General features: G+C 37.5%; 1 pseudogene across 1 annotated transcript; it reads left to right on the forward strand.

Moving 5' to 3' along the window:
- The first annotated feature begins 11,442 nt into the window (after window positions 1–11,442).
- Window positions 11,443–12,422, forward strand: LOC307104087 (swi5-dependent recombination DNA repair protein 1 homolog; annotated as a pseudogene). The gene is made up of 2 exons: window positions 11,443–11,800; window positions 12,050–12,422. The product of its transcript is annotated as a swi5-dependent recombination DNA repair protein 1 homolog (transcript).
- The last annotated feature ends 11,034 nt before the right edge of the window (window positions 12,423–23,456 follow it).

Genomic DNA, 23,456 nt, shown 5'->3' on the forward strand with positions numbered 1-23,456 from the left:
ATAAAGGGTCTATAAAACCAACACAAGTCCTGGATCTAATCAAGTGCATTGTCACTCTCTGTTCATTTGAGAATCAGGGGAGAGAGCTTTAGGAATACAGGAGCCACATTGGTGAAATTCAGATGCTAATTCTATCCCTTATTAACTGAATGCCCTTGTATAAGAGACTTAACCTCCCTGTGTAAAATGTGGGTAGTAATAATTTCTACTTCATAGGGTTGTTGTAAGACTTAAATGTATCAACATATGTAACCCGCTTAAATCAGGATTGGCAGTCAGTGGGTGCTAGATAAGTGCTTACTGCCTAATGCCTGAAGGGTAAATAACTTACAGTAGCTTCCAGTCAATTTTTCATCGATTCAAAATTAAGGAACATACACTATGTGCAAGAGATTGAGACTTCTCACAACTTTATATGAATATTGGTCACCTGGACATTTTGTTCAAAAGCAGTTCCCATTCAATGATGGAACTCTAAGATTTTGTAGTTCTTGAAGTTCCCAATTGATGCCAACATTCCTAATGGGTGTACCATATTTTGTGTAGAATGTGCATAGATTTGAGTAGACCTAAAGAAACAGGCTTAGTACCGCTTTCAGATACAGACATCTGGGTTTGGCCACCATAACGTATTTCTTCATTTGTTTAATCGCTCTCTCAATCATAATCTGTGAAATGCCTATGCCCTACCACTTCTGATTTACAACTTACAGTCTTCTCATTCCTACTCTCGTAATTCTTACCTGAACTCCTTAATTAAAATAGAGCCAGGAAAAATCCTTTGGCCAATTCAGAGCTCTGACAAAACTGGGTGCTTAGGGAAAGGTTAAGTCAGTAAGGACTTTCTTATAGCATTAGTTTCCAAACTTTGGCATGCAGTGAAATCACATGGAAGACTTCTTTAATCACAGACTTCAAGACCCCATCCCAAGAGCTTCTGATTCAGTAGAATAATTAATATTTCTAATAAGGATCTAGGCAATGCTAATGCTGCTGGCTTGAGAACAACAAGTTCAAGTTGAGAACCACAGCCAACAAGGTCTGGGTGCCTGTGAAGAGGAACTGACTGAATTCGGACAAGAATGACAAATAATATTTGATACCATCGGGTGCAGGGATAGCACAAATGCAATACTCATGTAACTAAAGATTAAGGGTGTAGAGAGAAGGATAAATTCTATTTCATAAAAATCCACAACAGCTAAAACCAGCTCACAGTATCCAAAGCCCTTACCTACTGTCAACCCAGAAAGCTGCTTGAAATGGAGGGAAATGATCATGTGTAAAGGCCAAAGCTGCTCTGTTCGTATTTCAAAACCAAGTGCTATTGAGGCTCTGGAAATTTTCAAATATTTTATTGGAAGGTGCCAGGAAGGATCCTAGTTTGGGTATCATTATGTGACAAATTTCAAAATAGTCTCTACCTCCTTGGGGAAGCTTTTTCTAATAGCTTAATGCAGAGGTCAACATTCACTCCACTGGGTTTTATATTATCCATCCATACAACTTAGGTAGTATTTATATCTTTACTATTGGTCTGGTGCACAAAATTCGTGCACATTAAAAGGGAATTAATTAGAGGAAGTATTTTAATATTGCTATTTGCCCTTTCTCTATAATAGAAGTGTCAGAGATGAAAGAAAATTAGTAAAATGTATATGAAAATCTCCCTCCTGTCAGAGTCTCGGGCACACTGCGGGACCCAGAGTCAAGTCCTCGCCCACCCACGTGTGCCTCGAAATCGCAGGAGACCCAGACCCTGCTGGCCCCACCCCTGTCAAGCCCCGCTGGGTGGGGGGACGCAGCCTCAAGTCCCCATCAAGCCCCATCGGGCAGGAGACAAAGCCTCCTGCTGATCGTGTGTAACCACCATTTGCATATTAGCCTTTAATTATTAAGATATGCATTACCTATGGACGCAGACAATAGGATGGTGAAGGCCTGGAGCAGGGCAGGAACAGAGTGGAGGGGGCAATGGAGGGAAAAAAAGGAGACATTGTAATATTCTCAACAATAAAAATTAAAAAAACACACACAAATGGGTGTAGCTGTGTTCCAATAAAACTTTATTTAAAAAGCAGGTGGAGCTGGATTTGGCCTACAGGCTGTAGTTTGCTGACCTATTTTATTTTATTTTATTTTATTTTATTTTATTTTATTATTTTAAAGAATAGTTTATTGATTTTTAGAGAGAGAGAGAGAGAGAGAGAGAGAGAGAGAGAGAGAGAGAGAGACAGGCCCACAACCGGGGCATGTGCCCTGACAGGGAATCCAGCAACCTCCTGGTGCAGGGTACAATGCCTAACCAACTCAGTCACACCAGTCAGGGCTGCTGACCACTTTTAAGTAAGTTTGCATTGCTGCTAGGATATTATCTAAGTCTAAGAACTTTTATTGTTTTGTTTTGTTCATTCTCAGAGTGTTTTTCCTTCAAAAACAGCATCTAATTTTTATTTCACATGTGCCATATATTTTCTTAAGTCTGAATATAGTAATAATAGTTTTGTTTTTAACTTTTTCCCCCCTGCATATTGTTTCCTCAAAATTCTGTTTGTTTTTGTTATATTAGAGGTTTTTCTCAAATATTGATGACCCCTGGTTATTTGTTCATGTCTAAGAGATTGAATAGCCTAGCGGTTGCCCCCGTGGTGGGGGAGGTGTAGACTGGGGCATGATGAAACTTTCTGTGGAGATGGAAATGTGCTATATCTTGGGTGAGGTATGGGTTGCGCAGGTGTATACAATTATCAAGAGCCATTATACTGATCACTTAAGACCTTTGCATTTTCCTATAATTGCTTAAATAATATAAAAAATAATGGTTTATGAAAGCAAGCTGCTGAGTAGCCCTATGCGGGGGAGTGGAGGAATGAGGGCTGGTTGACTCAGGGGCTCAATACAGAAAGTTGGGGTTAGGTTGTTTCATTGGGAAATCTCTGATGCCAACCTATTTAGGTGTTCTTTTCTTGGTGAGTTGGACTCTGAAAGAGAACTAATACAAACAGGAAAAAAACAAACAATTTGGAGAAAACGGTATGCAGGGAGAAGAAAATGAAAACAAACAGGGAATGAAACAACAGTAACAAAATACTTGTTGTTAATATAGTCAGAGATTGAAGGGAATGAATTCTGGAGTGTCCTGTCTGGAGAGTTTAGCCCTGACTTCACTGTCTGGGAGCCAGAGGGGAGGGGGCCCCAGGTGATGGGATGGGAAGTGGGCTTCCCGCATTCAGGATGGAGCAGTCCAATAAGCCACTGGTGGGTCACAGGGCTGCCCCTCCCAGTTGTCCTGCTGTGTCCGGGGTTCAGAGACCTGTTTTATCCTCTCAAGACAATGAACCTTCTGTCTTTGTTGGGGCGGGGGCGGGGCAGCTGCTGCCCAGCTGTGCTGAGTGGAGAAGGAAATCTGAGCATTAGAGCCCTTTGCAGACCAATCCTCTTGTTTTTGGCCCCAGCTTTGCTCCCACTTCCAGGGGTACTTAGTTCATTAACACGGGTGCCTTTGGGGGTTTTGTGGGGTAACCCCTGGTGCCCATTCGCTTTTCTCACTCCTGGCTTAAGGTTCACTTCAGGGGCAATGTCCTCGGGCTGCTAAGGCATAGACCACATTCATCTGCCTTCCAGATTTAAATGTTTGTTGCTGTTGTCCCTTTTCACTTTATTCTTTCTGATTCATACTGTGGTGGGCAGAATAACGGCCACCAAATGTTGCATGTGGTGCAGCCTGCCTCCTCAGGAGCCAGGTGCACTCCGAGGGCGGGATCTTCCCAGAAACAGCTCAGGGAGGGCACCTGAGGGCCGGTGGGACTGACAGAAGTGGGGGTGTGGCATGGAGGTGGTGCCTGCGCTTCTGTGAACAGGGCCAAGCGGAGCCTGCAGGCCGAGCTGAAGCAGCACCTGTGGGCCATTAGGACTGTTCACAGCCACCCAGGCCATGTGGGGAGTACAGGCCACCCTCCACCGGGCCCCACCTCCCCCGCTCCTGTCCCTACTGCCACAAGTCCGCTCCCACCAGAGCCTGCTGCGCACAGCCTGGCATTTGGTCGAGCCTCCGATTGTTGTGGATGTTATGGACCCTGGCTCTTTATATATATATATATATAGATAGATAGATAGATAGATAGATAGATAGATAGATAGATATAGATGATATAGATGATATAGATGATATAGATATAGATATAGATATAGATATAGATATAGATATAGATATAGATATAGATATAGATATAGATATAGATTAGGTAGTTGCAAATCTTTACTCTCTAAAATTTATCTGTAACCCCAAAACAAATACTCCTGGTCATGTAAGTACATGTACAGAGTGGTGAGAAATTTGAGTTGCCGAATACACAAGATACTCTGCCTTCTCATTATAGCTCTCACACTCCAAACCGGTACACTTTTCACCATCTGTTTACTTATTTTTCTTACTTTGAGCATATTTTTTTGATGATTTTACTGTTTAAAATGCCCCCCTCCCCTTTTAGTGCAGTGCTGAAGTGTGCTGTCTGGTGTCTCTAAGTGTGAAAAGGCTGTGATATGACTTATAAGAAAATTATGTGTGTTCAATAAGCTGCAACCAGGCTTGAGGTATAGTGCTGTTGGCAAGGAGATCGATATTAAATAATCAACAATATATGTTAAATAAGGTGTCTTTAAGCAGAAACATACATAAAACTAGGTCATGTATTGGTCAGTTAACAAAATGCTGTGAGAAGAGGCTCAGAGGAACCTAAGCCAGCATTTCCCCAGGAGCAATAGTTCAATATTATCTAATCAGTGTTCACACTGTCTTCATAGAGCATAACTGCTGTGAATAGTGAGAGGCAACTGTGTGTGCAACTAGATAAGTGAATCTTAGTAACATGATTCTTAGAGGAAAGAATACATGGTACACTTTCTATAAAGTTCAAACTTTACTAAAACTAAATGGTACTTGGTTGAAAGAAGTATTTGAATAAAACAAAGGAATAGAAAATTTCTTGCAGTCATTACCTTGTGGGACAGATAGAATGGGCTTGGGGAAACGCTAATTGGTAGATGTATAAAGAATTGGGTGATGGGTTCAGGAATGTTAGTTTCCTTAATATCCAGATACAATAGGTAAATAAATAAATTGAAAAGGTCATAAATGATGGGCAATAATGTGTCATAAACCAAGGATTATAATGAAATCATTTCTTTGCACTGTCCATGCAAACATATCTGTATTTTTTTTATACCCACAAATCTATGTGGTGAATAAATGAATCAATAGATTTTGCCTCACTTAAGTAAGTGAGACTTTTCTCCCTAACTGCATGCTTTCTTGACGAGATTCCGAGACAGGGATCCTATGAAGAATTGAAGAGCACTGGCCACAGAAAGAAATGATGAGTTTTCAAATCTGAGACCAACAACTGAATTTCTCATTCTATTCCTAACAGTGCAGACAGTTAATGTGTGAACGTGGCACTAACAGAAGGTATTCCGTAGAGCATAGCGACAACCCCATTACCCTTGTGGAGTTCCAATGCATCCCTGACCCAGGTAGTCAAACCTCAAAGATGTGAAACAACCATTCTAATGCAGGTAGCGAACACAGATGAGGAACAGTTAGACCTAGTGGAATTTAAAGCTGTCCTTTGGAACAAAAGCCAGTTTAAAACCCAGAATCCAATGGAAGTGGATGATACAGAAGTGCCTATAGTATTGATACAAATACAGAAAAGGTGAACGAATTTAGCTAAGAGGTTACAGCTGGGTTACCATGATGGTTAAGTCTCCAGAAACCTTAAGAAAAACAAGGATGATTGAATTTGGGGAAGGGCCAGTAGTATAAGACAACAATATATATATATTTCAGAGAGGAAGCGGACGGAGAGATAGAAACATCAATGGTGAGAAATAATAATTGATCAGCTGCCTCATGCACACCCTACACTGGGGATCGAACCCACAACCCGGGCATGTGCCCTGACTAGGAATCAAACCATGACCTCTTGGTTCATAGGTTGACGCTCAACCACTGAGCCACACTGGGCGGGGGGAGTGTACCCTTCTTAAATGGGAAATAAAGATGTGTCCTCGTTGGAGGTTTGCCTTTGATATATGGACATTGTGTTCCAGCAACCAGTTCCCGTACTGTGGTCGATAATTTAGGGTGATTTGTATAATGCACCTTGCTGAAGCATGCAAATGACACCTCCTCCCCTGGCCCTGCTGCAATGGAGCTGGGCTGGTGGAACGGAAATGAATGCCTGATATTCAAGCAGCATTTAATCACACATTTGGTTTGATTTACTAACGCTATTGTCTTTCCATTTTCTGTTAAGAAATTATTAGCAGGAAGTAACTGGGCCCAAATGCCAGGATATGTTGGATCAATTTAAGAGACAACATAGATCACTGGGATTTCTTTTGTCAAATAGAACCATTAGACTTGCATATTAAAAAAGTATATGTTTCTCTTTCAAGTGTGTAAGTGATGCATTGCTTAACATTATGCAAAAGGCCACCAAGGAGGCAAGAGGAGGGATGTGAATAAATGGCAGGGAATAGACAATAAATATGTTATTGCTTATGCAGCTTATATTCGACCATGTGTATCTTGTTTTGTTGAAGGTAAGTGCATTTTTCTCTTTTCCCTAAAAAGGTAGCTTAGCATATTCTCAGAGAGAGAGTTCACTTTCTACTCTTTACACAAACATGCTGTGACTAAAATATATTCTAACTATATCTAGCTACTTATATGGCTACTATTTAAAAAATGTTTATTTATTGATTTGAGAGAGAAGAATGGAGAGAGAGGGAGGGGGAGAGAGACAGAGAGCGAAAGAGAGAGAAAGAGAGAGAGAGAGAGAGAGATACATTTGTTGTTTCACTTATTCATTAATTCATTAGTTGATTCTTGTATGTGCCCTGACCTAGGATCAAACCCACAACCTTGGTGTATCAGAATAATGCCCTAACCAACTGAGCTACCCGGCCAGGCCTTATATAGCTAGGTTAAGTAAAGGATTTTGATGAACACTCTGCTTAAAAATCAAACTCAAGACTCGTTCTCTTTTCCTTTGTCCTCGTCTGATGCCTTTTCCACCAATGCCTGTTTTTCTGTGTCACATCAGGTCTGTTTCTCGGTGTCCCACTGTCTTTTGCTATACTGCACATGGACAGAACAGCTGAGTAATTATGTCAGTGTGACTGCAATTTTACCTTTGGGGCCCTCTTGCTACATCTGCACACAGGTGACAGAACCAGGAAGGGTGACATTCCTTGCTGTCAGGGATTGGCCATGTGACTCTATCAACGGGCAGGGCAGTACAGCAGGCAGCTGAGTCACACCAGTTAACCTTACAGCTTGGCAGTGTGAGTCTGAGAAAGGCAGGTGAAATGGGACCCTAGGCGCTCTGTCCCCAAAGAGCTTGGCTCCAGACTGTGACTGAACAAATAAGATCTAAAGAGACAGTGTGAATCTGGGAAAGAAGGCTTCTCTGAGCATGCATTCTAGCCCTATGTAATCTTAGACCAGACCTTTAAGCATCTATTTTCTTCTGTTTAAACTGGTGCTTCTGTTCCACCTCTCACATACATATATTGTGAAAATCAGTAGTAATAATAGTAACAATTTCCATCATTTAATGACTTAATGAGTGGCTTTTATATGTATACCTTTAGTAAGTAGGAAACAAACAACCAAACAAAGGCACAAAAGCACTGAGGCTGAGGCTGAATGCACTTGGAACAAAAGCAATTTGTACAAAAGCAAGTTGGGCAACAACAACAAATCAATTCAAAATTAAATATTTTCTTCCACTGTTTTTTTCCAGTGTTAGCAATGTGACCACACTACAATGTAGATTCATATGCTTTTATGTGCTTTCAAGTATTTGTCCATGTTACAGATTCTGTTGTTGTTTGCCTGTGTTTTATTGTCTTCACACTTCTAATTTACTTCCAGTGGAGTGTTTTCTTCTCTTTGCTATTTGTAGCCATGAAAAGATGCTCATTGGGTGTGCTTTCGAGTAGTACCCTATTGCTGGACATTTTGTTTGTTCTGATGAATCTCTTGTTATTGTCATTTAGCTTGTTCCAATTTATGTACTTATTCAAAACCTAGGATGCCTACTTTGGTTCAACAAACCAGGACTAGTTAAAATAAGAATGACAAAACATAATACAGACTGCAATGACCCCTGTGCTATTGTACTTGCAGAGATCCTGGGCATCTATATGTGCCAGACATTGAACTTGGCCCTGAGGTGATGGTAGTCACCCTAACAGGCAAGATCCTTGCCTTCAAGGGACTTACAATATAGTAACAAGAGATAGACTATAAATAAGTGAACACTCAAGATCAAATGTAAATTCCACAAAGGATATCAAGCAACTTGATATGTTAGGGAGTAACTCAGTGTTTAACAATCTAACTGTGGATGGAAGAAGGACAATGTGATCAGATCTCGGGGCAAAGTATTCCAAGGACACTTATAACAGTCTATCATACATAAATTTTTACAAGAAGAAATATGACATAAGATTGGAAAGATTATTTGGGAGACATTCTTTGAGAGCGGTGAGGCAGTGTTATGGTTGAATGGTATACCCCCAAAGATGTTAAAATTCTAACCCCCAGTACATATGAATGTGACCTTATTTGGAAACAGGATCTTTGCAAACCAACAAGTAACAAGGAGGTCATTAGGTTGGGCTCTTAACCAATATGCCTGTCTGTCTAAAAAGGGGAAATTTGGAAACAGAGACAGATGCAGAGAGGGAGAACGCCATGTAAGGATGAAGACAGAGATCACAGTGATGCATCTACAAGCCAATGAACACCGTAGATTGCCTGTAAACCACCACAAGCCAGGGGAGAAGCCTGGGGCAGATTCTCCCTCACAGGTCTCAGGAGGAACCCATCCTATCCACACCACAACCTCAGAAGTCCAGCCTCCAGTACTGAGACAATAAATTTCTCTTGATTAAGCCACACTGTTTGTGGTACTTTGTTATGGCAGCCCTAGCAAACTAATATAGGCATTGACCCCTGAATCCCAAGTGCTGTGATTGGCTTTGTCTTGTACTTCAGTATATGGCATAGTCTCAGAACTTTTCTTAAAATAACCCTCAGGCAGCCAGTGCAGTTCAACTGTACTGAGCTCCGCAAGGCAGATGAAACTCACTGGGGTCACACATTTGAAATTTTGTTTTGTTTTGTGATAGGCAATAGGGCACCTTTTGAAAGTTTTGATGAGATAAGTAAAATGAACCAACCTAAATTTTGCCCTCATTTTCCAGTTTAATGGTTGCTAGTAAACCCATGCCATTCCTCTCCGCACCATATGGTTGATTTCACAGTGTCCTGCAGGCTGGTTTCTCTGTCTCCCCTGCCATTAACTGGGAACTAATTGAGACCAGGAATCATATCATATAGTTCTGGATACCCAGCACCTCTCCCAGTGCTGGTGTCTGATAGGTGCTTAAAATGACCTGTTTGGGGATAAATTTCATTATTTCCCCAGTTTTTTATTTTGATATAATTTCATATTCAGAAAATTTTCAAAAATAGTACTAAACATTTTTATCTTCCTTTCTGCTTGTTCACAAATGATTAACATTTTGCCCTATTGGCATAATTGTTTTCTTCCCCTCTCTATAAGCATACTATTTTTTTTCCTGAACCTCCTGAGAGCAAATTTCACTCACCAAGCCTCTACTCATGAAAGCTTTATAGTATATATTTCCTAGGAACAAAAGCATTATCCTATGTAAACATAGTAAAGTTATTTAAGTCAGGAAGTTAAAATATTAATAAACACTTTTATTTACAGCCCATATTCAAATTGTTCCAGTTGGATCTTTCTAAAATATTTTTTCTGAACCAGAGTCAATGAAAAATCATCCATTTAATTTACTTGTCATCTCTTTGGTCTCCTTTAAGTCTGTAATTGTTTCTTATCCTTTCATTGTCTTTCATCATATTAACATTTTTGAAGAGTATAGACCAGTGTAGAATATTCCTAAACTTGGAGTGTCTCATACTTTCTAACGATTAGATTAAAGGTTTGAATTTTAAAGCAGAAATGCCATAGATCTAGTTGCATGTCCTTCTCAGAGAATTGCATAATGAGGCACAGAATGTCAATTGATTTGTCCCATTTTGGATAATTTTAACTTTGATTTCTTGGTTAAGGTGATGGCTGTAATGTTTTCCCCCTTAGTTACTACTTTTCCTGTAATTAATAAATAACTCGTGGGAGAAACTTTAAAATGTTTTGTGAATATTACATTCCTTATGAAATTTTCACTGGCTACTTTGAGCATCTATAGTCAGTTTCTATGATTCCATTATTATTAATGGTGATTGTAAATGGTGATTATTCTGTTTCATCTATTATCTGACATTTTGCTTTACCTTCTCCCTAAATGTTTGTCTGTTTATTTATTAACTTATTATTAGTGTGGGCTCATGTATTCTTGTTTTGTTAAATAGAGAGCTCATTAATATCATTATGTATTTTAATAATAAAATTGTCTCAGATTTGCCTTCCAGAAGCCACTTAAATCTCTATGTATTTATTTAATGATTGAATGAAGTTACATCTGAACTGGGGCTTTGTTGTAATAATAGGGTTTGCTGATCAAATGGTAGGAAAGGCAAGTTCAGGAAAATGGAAACACATAAACAAAGAATGTAGAAACAGAATTTCATAAGGGTAATGTGGAAAGTAGGTTTAATATTACTATAATACTTATTAAAGTATATGGAGGAGATAAAGAGTAGCTATACAGTAGGTCCTTGGGTTACATCAGAGATCCATTCCTATGCTGTGACGGAAAGCGATTTTCGAAGTAAATTGGAACCCATCTATATAAGCATCTACGTCACTCACATGGAGCACATACACAGCAGTAATGAAGTGAAACAGTAAAAAAAAATTAAAAGACAGATAACAATAACAATTCCTGACCCTTACTTGTAAATAAAATAATAAAAAACATACAGCACATATGTACATACGTCAAAATGATGGAACCTTTATTTTTTTATAAATAAATGTGAGATGGCAATGTAACCACGAAACGACATAAGTCAAGTCCTATATAACCTAAGGACTGCCTGTATCAGGAAAGAAGGAAGGAGGGAAGGAAGGAAGGAAGGAAGGAAGGAAGGAAGGAAGGAAGGAAGGGAGGGAGGAAGGGAGAGAGGAAGGGAATAATGAGTAAGCAAAAACAACCTAAATTATGATCTTATTTTCTACCCCTTCACAAAGGAAGGAGAGGACAGCATTCTGTTTCCAAGGTCATCAGAGGCACTTATTCAGAGGTGCCCAGGGGAAAGAGGATAGGGGAGGGCTTGGGATAGAAGTCGGAAGCAGTTGAATTCTAAAAGTTTGTGAGAAGAGCCCTGGAACAGGAGCGCCCTTGGCTGCAGCTAGGCGGGTTTTCATCGCTGTGGGGATGGTGGAGGAAGAAGTAAACCAAGGTAACATTTCCAAGATATAAACTCCTTCAGACTCAGCTGTGATTTTACCTAGCACTCCACAGGTTGTGCCAATCTATCATCTCCCTATACAAGTAGCTCAAGAAAGCAACCTATGAGTGCAACACTTAAGAGAATGGTTGAAGAAAACTAAATTTTCATTTAATTCTTATTACAGTGGTAAAACGTCTTAAAGTAGAGAATGAAGAAAATGATCAGAACTTTTCAGATAAACCATCATCATCAACACAAGAAAATTGTTTGGAATTTCAAGATAATTTTAAACACATGGACAGTGAATTTGAAGAAAGTTCATATTTGAAAAATACCATCAAGAATAATGATCAACATAATTTGATGAACAAGAATAGGTCCAGAGAAAAATGGCAGGGGAGGGGAGAGGTTAGAGAGCAACCAAAGGACTTGTATGCATGCATATTAGCATAACCAATGGACACAGACACTGGGGCGGTGGGGGTTTGCCCGGGGTGGGAATGGCTTGGGGTGGTGTCAAGAGGGGAAAAAGGAGACATATGTAAAACTTTAGACAATAAATAAATAAATAAGCAAAAACATTAAAAAAAGAATATCAATGCATGTGGATCTAAAGCACTTGATACTGGCTCCTGCAGTGATCTCCAGAATGACTTTGATGAGAATCTGCCCCAAAAAGGATTAAGTGAAGAAAAGGCAAAATTGGTGAAACAGATTCAGGAGAAAGAAGACCTTCTTAGGAGGCTAAAACTTGTCAAAATGTGTAGATCAAAGAATGACCTGCTCAGTTACAATTGTTAATGAAGAAGTGGAGAAGCTGCAGCCAACTGTTGCTTCATGAGTTGTAGTCAGCTATGTCTGAGGAGAACAAGAAACTCAGCCTTACTCAGTTGACAGACCACTATGGGTTAGATGATAATTACTACACTACAACAGAAATGAAGAAGAATTTATAGGTGTTTAATTCATAATTTTTTTCTCCAGAATATCTTTGAGAATGACAACTTAAAAAATACTTATACATTTTAAAGGGAAGATATAAACCATTAGGTCTTAAAGTAAGGTATCTTGATGAACATCAATTTAAGGTACTCTGTTAGATAAATATATAAGTTCTAAAATGAAAATTTAGTATTTTAGATAATCTACCAAGGACAATTTGACATTTAAAGATATGTGAAAAAAATTTAAATAACATTTAAAAAATAATTTGGGCAGTTTTAGAAGTCAGTTATAATACATTGTTTTGTTTATTATAAAAAGATTATTTATTTTAAATGTTAAAAAATAGTTTAATCTGGTGAATGACTAAACCTAAACTGGTCTGAAATGCCTGCCTGTCTCCTAAGTTGATGAACCTTGTTTCCATCAATTTACCATATATTCCCATCTGTATGGTCTATTAGGTAATTAAACTAATGTCCAAAATTTTAAAATAAATAAATAAAGGTTTGTGAGAAGAGCTTTCCAAAAAGACTGTAAAAGGATGAGTTTTATGACTTATCAGGACCTTCCTAGGTCACTTTTAACAACACACTGAGGCTAAATGACCTTATAGACCAAGAGCTGTATGGAGTATTTCTGGAGGTTGGGTCAAGGTACTGCCATGCCCAAAGGAGGCTCACAGGTCACATTCCCACATTCAAGCAATTCAGAGGAACTAATCAATGGCTATTTCAGGAAAGACCAATGTGGACCAAAGTTGAGGGTTCTCTCTGAATTTTGTTAATTGCATGAGACACTCTTTTTCCAACAGAACTTTTGCATTATAGTATGCACTGAGAAGCAAAGAAAGCCCCCCAAAATAATTGAGAATAAATTTCCCGGAAGCATGGGAGGCAAAATGCTTAGAGTAGATTACAGTTGGTTTGGATAAACAAAAGATACAGGCTATATATTTTCCCCTGTATTGTAAAAAATAAATTTACAATACAAATTTGGAAAAAAAAAACAACATTGTCTAAAGAAAGATACCTATATAAGGCATTGCAGTCTATGCTTTTAAGTAGCCAATTATCAGGATTAGACAAAAGGTTAAAAAAAATTTCAAATTCCCAAAAGGGAATCTAGAAAAATGTCCAAAGAAGGAAGAGCTAAAGTTGGGTGGAAAGACAAAGGTATATGCAAGGTGAGTGGCATGGTGTGATACTTAATTTTGTGTCACCTTGACTGGCCACAGAGTGCCCAGGTTAAATATTATTTCTGGGTGTGTCTTTGATGTTGTCTCTGGATGAGATTAGCATTTAAATTAGTAGGCTAAGTAAGACAGCTTGCCCTCCATAATCGGAGTGAGCATAGTCCAATCTAACCAGGGCTTGGGTAGAAAAGTGGAAGAAGGAGGAATTCACCCCCTTTTTCCCTGCCTCACTACTTAACCAAGGACATCCCATCTCACCTTCTTCTCAGACTGAGATTTGTACCATTGCCTTGCCTGGTTCTCCAGTCTTTGAACTCAGACTGAATTATACCACTGGCTTCCCTGGGTCTCCAGCTTGAAGATGGTAGATCATGAAATTTCTTGGTCTCTAAAATCACATGAGCCAGTTTGTCAATATCTATCTATCATCTATCATCATCATCTATCATCATCTGTTTGTATATGTTTATACCTGCATATATGTGTATGTGTATATGTGTATATAATCTTTTGACTCTATTTCTCTGAAGAACCCTGACTAATAAAGATGGACTCTCTGAAGGCATGCCCAATAGACACACCTTTCTCTACCACCTCTGTTTGCCCCAGGCCATGTTTTAAGCTCTTTGGCTTTGGAGTTTTTAGTCCTGGGAGCCTCTGGTGAATAAGAATACTTAACTCCTTTTCTTCCTTTTTAGGTTAAACATCCTAAATATCCTTAGTACCATTTTAGTCATAATAATAAGATCATTTCCACAGGGGAGTATCAGGAGGCCTAATTAGTACCTGTAGAGACTCTATGATCTTACAAGGAAAGGGGTGTGAGGCACTATTCAACCTATCCAAAAACGGATGGAGAGATTGCTCAAATTAGTTAGAGTCACAGCCATCCAACACACTGAAGAAAATGTGACTCTCTCCATGGGGATGCTTTCCAAGGTCAGGATTTTATAAAGTCAACATTTCCCCACTGGAATAGTACCTTTGCACTGTAGCAATTTGTGAGGCAACCTGCTGCTGTGGAAAGGACGGATGCACAAGGACTGGGTTCTAATCCAAGTCAATCTGTCACCACCTAGCAGGGCAGAAATTAATTGGTCAATTCACAGCTTCGGGTGTAGTTTTACACATCTATAAATTGGGTGGCTTGAACCAAATGAATTCTAAAGTTATTTTCACCTCCAGCCTATTCACCGCTGAATTTCTCAGTTATGCATTAGACCAGTTCATTTTGATCAATATCAACTGAGTAGGTTCTATGTGGCAGGAATTGTGGTAGTGCCTAGGCAAGGTGTGCCTGTTTGCCCAACTTTAAAGGCACCGTCTATACAGAAGAGAGTGTGAATCATCACCCTTTAGTAGTGTGCAATGCTATGGCCCTGGAGACTCAATTAATGACATCTAAATGCCCATTGAACAGGGAATAGAGCAATGAACTCAGCTGCATTGGTGTGGAGTAAACTAAAGCTTCTCCAGTGAGTTGATGTCTGCACTGAATTTTGAAATACGAATAAAAATTTTCTGGGAGGCAATGTGGATGTGGGAGGGACTCATGGAAAGCATTCTGGTGAGAAAGGAGAGAATGTACAAAAGCACCAAACATAGGTGAAGATTTGCTAGAATATATACTTAACAGGCGCACAAAGGTGATTATCTAATATACTCTTACATGATGATGGGTCTCACTACATAAATGTGAATTTTAAAAGTCTTCCCAAGCTCAAAAAAACTGTTGTTATTTCTTATTTGCAGTCAAACTATGTTCAAAAATTGCTATATCACAAGATCCAAAAGAGATGAGTGAAGCTATATAGAATTAAGCACAAGCAATGCAAGCTACAGCTTGCTCTGGATTTCCTGACCTGTTTAAATAAGAAAATGAATGCAGGGTTCCCATGAAGGCATATAACCTCCGCACTGTGAGTGAGCTTTATTGGGAAATTAAGAGTGTCTATGCCTGGCTTCTTCCAAAACTTGTCACAAAGAAGTGCAAATAAGGAGATTAGAGAAGCCAGCCAAACCCTCTCTGAAATTATCCCTGTCATCAGAAACAATTACTACTATGTGCTGCACAGTATTGTTCTAGGAAGAGGAGCCAAAGTTTAGGGAGATTTGCAGATCATATAATTGTGTAACTGGAGTTTATGGTTGGCGCCCTGGTTTGTGTGGCTTCGAGGGAGTCCAAATGAAGTTATCCAAGGGGCTCAAACACCATTACTACAGGAAGGAAATAGTTTACATGTTTATAACATAGTTGGGAAATCTGTATCATTTCTTTTCATTTGGAGCTAATCAAATTGATCTGACTCAGTGAAACCCTACAATATGTGTGTATGTGTGTGTGTGTGCACATGTATGCACATGTATGCCTGTGAATGTATATGAACTTTTTCTCATTCTGCACAACATTCTTTGGGTACTGAGTAAATGTCAAAGCATCATACCCAGGCAACCTTTTCAGGTTGAACTAATGGAACCTCAAATGAATTTACTTACACTCCTTTGCTCTTATAAATCCTGAGTTCAGTCACACCTGACATTTGTGATACATTTTAACAAAAGCAAAGTCACACTGCAAGAAAAGGCTAATGCAACCAGAGAAAGAAAAAGATAAAAAATAAAAAGAAAATGTAATAATCTCTTAGGGTAAACTATAATTTTAAAACTAGTATTAGATTATTTCTACTTATCTAGCACATTCTTTTGTGTGAGTGGGCAGGGAGGGAGTTCTAATTTCTCTATTACTGATCTTCAACTTAATGGAGACATCATAAATCATTTCTCAAAGTAGCTTCAGAATAAATTTGTAAATTGGGGATAAACAGGCTTCATTCTGACTTTTGTTGTTGAAAAGTAACAGCTCCATTTTGTTTGTTTTATTTTGACATTTGAGAAAAAGCAGAGTTTGAAAGGAAGTCTAATTCATTTATGAATCTATCTCCTGGATGCTAACAGTGCTGTTTCTCAAGCTCATGAAGAAAGAGCAGAGAAATCAGTATTTGTATTTTTTGTTAGCCATTAAATTCGAAGCTTCTACAATGCAGACTAATTTTGAGGTCTGTGCCACTCTGGGAAATAAGTGAGAAATATACAAAAAGTAGAAAACTCAGACACAGATAAGGAAATGTTTTCCAAGCAGAATAAAGGTTTTCAGCAGCATATGTGCTTGCATAGTTAGCCCAGCTCACCAAGTTGAAATTCTAGGTAAACAAAAGAAAAATACAAAGCTAGTGTTTTTCGAGGATACAGGGATTAAAGAAAACTACAAAAGAATACCCTCCCACCACCCCCAACCAACTCTTCCACCCTATTCCCTAATGGTCTAAAGAGGGCATGTAAATCTAATCTGAAAGACAGACTGAACCTCAGCATTGACAACAGGCTTTGCAGGGAGGAAAGAGTGCCACCTACTGAATCACCACCTTTCAGATGTTTCTGTCAGCACTTTGATTTCCCTTGGAGTTCTACCAACCCTGGAGCGTGACCTTGCTTAGAAATGAAATCTGACCTCATTACAATGCAAGCTTAGCTATCTGCAGGCACATTACAAAATCAGCCAGAACCCCTCATCTGCAGATTTCCCCCCAAATAGTGCAACACTAACTGAGAGCCACAAGAAAGACAAGCAGAGGGGCTACATAGAACCAAAACAGCAAGAACAGCTGCAGAAGGGGATGAGGCATCTGTGTAATGATATGTTTAGTCACTAAACACAACTATTTTATCTTAAGATTCACTCAAAATTCACTACGCATGTTTATGGAAAGGCTTCGTATTCTCAGTCTGAGAAAAGTGCCTTACTAAATGTTTTGTTGGATTGACCCTAATTGTTGACATCTGGAATTGGTTAATGTTAATATTAGCAAAGCATTTGGCTAAATAAAATGATACGAGACAAAGGTTGATGCTGAACATTTATTGTGTCATGTTAACATAGGTAACTATACAGTTTAATGAAAAGCCTGCTAACTTTATTTTAAAAATTGATATTAATGATTGCAACCAATATTATTTTAATGTAGTTTAATCTTAAAATATTAAATCAATATTTTCTGAACTACATATGCAGGAGGACCTATGTATATATAAATGCATATTTCAAAGATCCTGATAAACATATCTGGGTTTGTCTCCTCAACATATTTATATATTATGAACTATGAGAACACAAGAAATGATAAAAATGTAAAAATATTGACCATGTGTGCTTTTATCATATGATTCATTTTGGAGTTCTCCACCATCCACTGTAACATATAACTTAACCCTTGTATTAACCTTATATTCCAGCTACCTATGAGTGGATAAATGGAAATAATTTAGGGATCATAGTTTCCCTGAAGAATGGTACAACTAAATGTAAATATTTTAAGTCAAAAGATTGCTATGCAAATTGGTGTTATGGAGGACATGTTTAATACATTTGCTTGTTTTATGGCAGATACCAGTGTCCTCCTTAAAAGAATAAAGAATTCAAAGAAATTATGTAGATTGGCCTTGGAAAATTCAGAGGCATCAGCTAGCCTTGAGCTAGACTGAAGAGAAACACTTTAACAGAGCATCTTAACCCAATTAAATGGCTCTCCCCCGGCATCTTGCTATAGTAAGTAATTGAATACAATGACAAATGTTCTGTTTTCATAAAGGCCATAGTGTTAGAAAAACCTAAACATTTTCATTTGTTATTATTTATTATTCTTTGAAGGTAAAATGTTTGAAAATACAGGAAAGGAAGTGGTTAAAAAAACACACCCAAGAATGAGGTCATGTCATATGTATATAAGAGATGATTTAATGGTAACCAGTGGCCAAAGCTAGAACAATTTGAATAAACAAAATAATATAATATTGGATTATAACCCTAAGTATAAAATTAAAAATATATATATATATATATTTATACTGATATAAATAAATGATTGAATAAGCAAAAATAGAGAATCATAAACAAATTTTCTTTGCAGAATGTCAATATGCTCATACTTTTGAGTATGGATTGAACTTAGTGACTCACTTCCAATGAATGCAGTACAAAAAGAGAAACATGGCAATTTTTCTGGGAATAATCTTGGCAAGCACTGTCTGTGATCAAAATCAATATTAGCAATGATGTCATATGAATGTCATCTACCTCCTGATGTGATATTTTGAGAAGGGCATTCACCTATGGTGTTCCCTCCAAAAACCCATAACCTCATTCTAGTCATGAGAATATATCAGACAAACCACATTTGAGGTGTAGGTACAAATTGCTTGACTAGTATAGCTCAACACTCTTCAGGTCATGAAAAAGCAGGAAAGACTGAGGAAATGCCACAGATCAGTTAAAACCAGGAGACACGACAATTAAATGCAATGTGGAATTCTGGATTTGGTCTTAACAAAAACAAAAATCAGAGAATAGTGTAAAAATGGTGACATTCAAATAATGTTTGGATTTTAGTTAAAGAGTAATATACCAATAGTGTTTTCTTAATTTTGACACATGTAAGATGACAGTATAAAGCGACAACATTAGGAGAAATGCAACTGGAAAAGTAATACAAAGGTAGAATTCAAATTACCTTTACAACCTTTCTATAAATCTAAAATTATTCCAAAATAATAAGTTTCATTCAAAATGTTTGAAGAAAATGTTTCTGTGGAAAGAGTGTCATACGTCCCTGGATTTATGAAATATAATTGTTCTGGATGCTCTGTACTTTAAAATCATTTGCTGAATTTCAAAGCTACATATTCTACCCATTAAAATTAATGTATTTGCAACATTTCTGTTTAAAGAAGTTACAAATAGCATCCTTACATTGTATGCACATAACATTGAGACTTCAAATCAATAATATTTGCATAAGAAATGATGTTGACTGCAAAGAAGTGGTAGAAAATTGGTAGTTTCTGGATAAATTTTGAAGATAAAATCAGCAGATCTGTTTAAGTATTAAAGAGTACAAGGCAACTGCTGATTCAAAGATTTCTCCATGGTTTTGCACCTGAGAAACTGGAAGGATGCTATTACCATTACTTGGGATGAGAAAGACTTCAGGGCAACAGTTTTCTGAGAAGGGACAAGGAAATCATGAATTGGATTGGGATATATTATTATAATATATTATGTTTATGATACCTATTTAAGCAATACAATGACAATTTTAGATATGTTGTTAGAGGAGATATCCAAGCCAAATATTTAATTTGGGAGCCATTATGATATAGAGAACAAATGATAATAGCAAGGAAGTGGCTATGCAAAAAAAAAAAAAAAATCCCTGGGGTCCTCCAATATTAACAAATAAGATAGATTAGGTGATCCAGAAATTATAAATGAGACAGAAAAAATAAAACAAGTGAAATTTTTCCAGGCCAGGACACACATTGAGGAACCCAGGTAGACTCAGTGGACACCCTGAATTGAGCTGGAGCTGAGAGTTCAAGGAGAATAAACTGGCAAAAACTGACCTGGCAGAGTAACAAAGAAGAGAGAGTTTCAAAGAGAAAACTCTGGCTGGGTGAAGAGGGCTACCTCTCAGGTATTCAGCAGAATATACCCATGAGAAATCAGGATATACCCAAGAAAAGCTAATACAGGTTAGAAAAAGAACCCACCTGAGAATAGAGGGAAGGGTGCCTGGTAGACACAGAAGGCTGGGAACAGTGCCTAATGCCAACAACCAGACTTAAAACAATAACAACAACAAAGAATACCAACCCATAATACACCAGTCATTGGGTGAGGTACTCATAGGAGTTTGTCTCAGAAGAAGAGAAATCATTATTTCTAGACCAAAGGCTGCTCTGGTCCTGCCTAACAAAACTTTAAAGAAAGACTTGAAAGAATTAAACTGCTTTGAAGTAAATATATTGTGTCCTAATACAGAACTCAAACATATTTATAGAAATACACAAAATATATTCAACACCCATCAAGATAAAATGCATAATGTCAGGCACCCAATCAAAAATTTAGAAGGCTGGCAAAGAAGCAGAAAAACGTGACCTGTAATAAAGAGAAAACAACACAAAGGATTGAAACTGACACAGATGTGACACAGATGTTAGAATTAGTAGACAAGGATACTAAAACAATTATGACTGTACTCCATATGTTCACAAAGATTAAAGAAAAGAATTGAACATGTTAAGTAGAGACATGGAATATACATTTAAAAAGATCCAAATCAAACTCTAGTGATAAAATTTATAATGTGTGAGATTAAAATACACTTTATGGGATTAATGAAAAATTAGACCCTGCAGAAGAAATAAATAATAGTGAACTTAAATATATAGCAATAAAAACTATTCAAAAGGAAACCAGAGAGAGAGAAAAAAAAATAAACACCCATCAGCCTAATATGCTCCCATTTGAGAGGACTCTCATTTGAGTCCCTGAAAGAGACAAGAGGGACTAAAAAGTCAATTATGGCAGTAAGGGCCACAAGTTTTCCAAATTTAAGTATATCTATTAAGCAATTTATCCACCAAACTCAATAAATCCCAAGTAAAAAAGAAAGTAAAAACTCAAGAACAAAAGCAAAACATATAATAATCAAATTGCTCTAAACCACTGGTAAAGAGAAATCTGAAAATCAGCCAGAGGGGGAGAAAAGGCACATGTGAGCTATCTAAGGCAGGAGAAACCTCAGGAAAAATAAGAATCCTATATAATAAAAGCCTAATATGCAAAGTGTCCAGTCATTTGGTAGTCTGTTCAACCAATTAAAATATAATATGCTAATGATATGCTAAGGCCTCTCAACCACTCGCTATTATGTGCAGTGACCACCAGGGGGCAGATGCTCTGACCAGTAGGTGAGCTTGCCACTGGGGTCCGGCCAATTGGGACTGAGTGAGATGGTCTGGACACACCCTGGAGCCCTCCCGTGGTCCCTCCCTGGCTGGCCAACCTCCCATGTCCCTCCCCAACCCCGATCGTGCACCTGTGTGGTCCCTCGGCCTGGCCTACACCCTCACACAATCCAGGAGACCTCAGGGCATATCAGAGAGCTGGTTTTGGCCCGATCCTGCAGGCCAGGCTGAGGAACCCCACTGGTGCACAAATTCGTGCACCGGGCATCTAGTTAAGTATAATGGGATACCCTGGATTGGGTCCTCAAACAGAAAACAGACTTTAAGTTAAGGCTAAGGAAATATACATGAGAAAATTAGGTTAATAATAGATGGAACTGTGTTCACAGTGTATGGGAACTCTCTGTACTACCTCAACAATATTTTGATAAATTTAAAATTAAAAGTTTATTCAAATTATTTACAGGAGGATAAACATAAGAATAATGGCAAATTTCTTGTCAAAAACAATACCAGTGAGGAGTTCAAACACAATCTTTAATATATTACAAGAAAAACTGTTAACCTAGAATTCTTTACACAATGAAATATCTCTCAGAAATGAATTTAGAACAGAGAATTTTACAGTTATACAAGAGCTGAAATAAGAGCAGACCCTGATTAAAAGAAATGTTGAAGGAAGTACTACAAGCAGAAAGAAAAGGAGATTGGAGGAAAATATGGTTCTATATCAAGAAATGAAGAACACCAGAAATAGTAGCCTCTTAGGTAAATATATGAGAGATTATTCTTATAATTTATATCTTACAGAAGTAATTAACTGTTAAAATGAATTTTCTGTGTTGTGAAAATGCAAAATTATAATATATAAAATTATAATTATAATATGTAAAAGCAAAATTATAAAAGCAAAACTGGTTATTTGAAATGATTAATAACATTGATTAATACCTAGAGTGACTAACCAGAAATAAGAAAGAAGACAAAAATTACTATATCAGGAATAAGAGAGATTATATTACTACAGCTCCAACTTATTAAAATGATTTTGAACTATTTGAAAATTTTATAATAATAAATTTATTCACTTAGGCAAAAAGGACAAATTCAAGAGATACCAATCTCAGTAAAAAAGAAACCAATAACCCAAGTAGAACTATATCTACTTAAATTTATAGTTATAAATAAAAATTCTGACCCAGATGGCTTTATTGGAGAATTCTTATAAGCACTAAAACAAAACAACAGAAATTCTACACAAATTTTCAAAAAATTACAGATGAGGGATTGCTTCTCAACTCATTCTATGAGGCCGGTATTACCTTTGTTAAAAATGAAGCAAAGACATTATAGGAGACTAAAATTACAGACCAATGTTTACAATAAATATTGGTGTAAAATTTCTTTAAAAGTATTTCAAAAATAGCATCCAACAAAACATCAAAGGATAATATAGCATGAGGGTTTATCTCAGAAATGCAAAGATGGGTGTATCATTTGAAAATCAGTGAAAATCACCATTTTGACAAAGAAAAACGGAAAACCATACAACTATCTCAATACTTTAAAAAAGTCATTTGACAGATTACTCCATCAATTACTGATACAAACAAACAAACAAACAAATAAAAACTCACAAAAAAAAATCTCTCAGCAATGAAGGGAACCTCTTAAATCTGATATGGAATAGTTACGAAAAATCTCTAGCTGACATCACAATTAATATTGGAAAACTAGATGTTTTACCTCTAAGATTAGGAATAAGGCAGGGTGTCTACTTTCTGCTCAATATGTTACTGTGGGTCTGAGCCAGTATAATAAGGTTAGAAAGGTGGGGAAAAAGTAGTCATCCTGAGTGGAAAGGAGGAACAAATTTCTTTATTCAAAGTTGACATTATCGTCTATGTGCAAAAAATTATTGAATCCACCAAAAAGCTACTAGAACCAATTAAGTGAATTTAACAGGTATGTATGTGCAATCAAGAAAAAAACAATCAACTGTTTTTGTATATATAAGCAACAAACAGACTATGCTGCAGAAATTAACAAGTTAAT

This window comes from Cnephaeus nilssonii, assembly GCF_951640355.1.
Source record: "Cnephaeus nilssonii genome assembly, chromosome: 1".
NCBI classification, from domain to species: domain Eukaryota; kingdom Metazoa; phylum Chordata; class Mammalia; order Chiroptera; family Vespertilionidae; genus Cnephaeus; species Cnephaeus nilssonii.